The sequence below is a fragment of the Macaca nemestrina genome, chromosome 1, assembly GCF_043159975.1.
Source record: "Macaca nemestrina isolate mMacNem1 chromosome 1, mMacNem.hap1, whole genome shotgun sequence".
NCBI classification, from domain to species: domain Eukaryota; kingdom Metazoa; phylum Chordata; class Mammalia; order Primates; family Cercopithecidae; genus Macaca; species Macaca nemestrina.
This window is the reverse complement of record NC_092125.1, coordinates 98,515,378-98,515,717: the sequence shown is the minus strand read 5'-3', so window position 1 is coordinate 98,515,717 and position 340 is coordinate 98,515,378.

The following is a 340-nucleotide window of genomic DNA, read 5'->3' as shown; positions in this document are numbered from 1 at the left end:
GCCTGTGGTTCTCATTGGGAGCTGTTAACATAGGTTAAATGGGCTAAAACCTGAGGCACATGAACAGCTACGACGGGTTGGGCTGGGAGGGAGTCGGAAATAGGGGATGCTGTGGTCAGTAGTGGGAATGAAATCTTGACTATTCCCCCTGCTGCTCAGATCTGCCTTTGTCCTTTAGTGGTAAGCCATGCTTCGCCCTACTGTGTTAGCCTGCAAGAAGTGGTTTTGCAGGACCAGCACTTCCCGCCCTCCAGGGATCTTCCCATTCCTCTGTGAAGTGCTGGATGCTTCCCCACTGGTCTGCGGGCTGGACCCAGGCCTGCAGCTTGCCACACTTGCA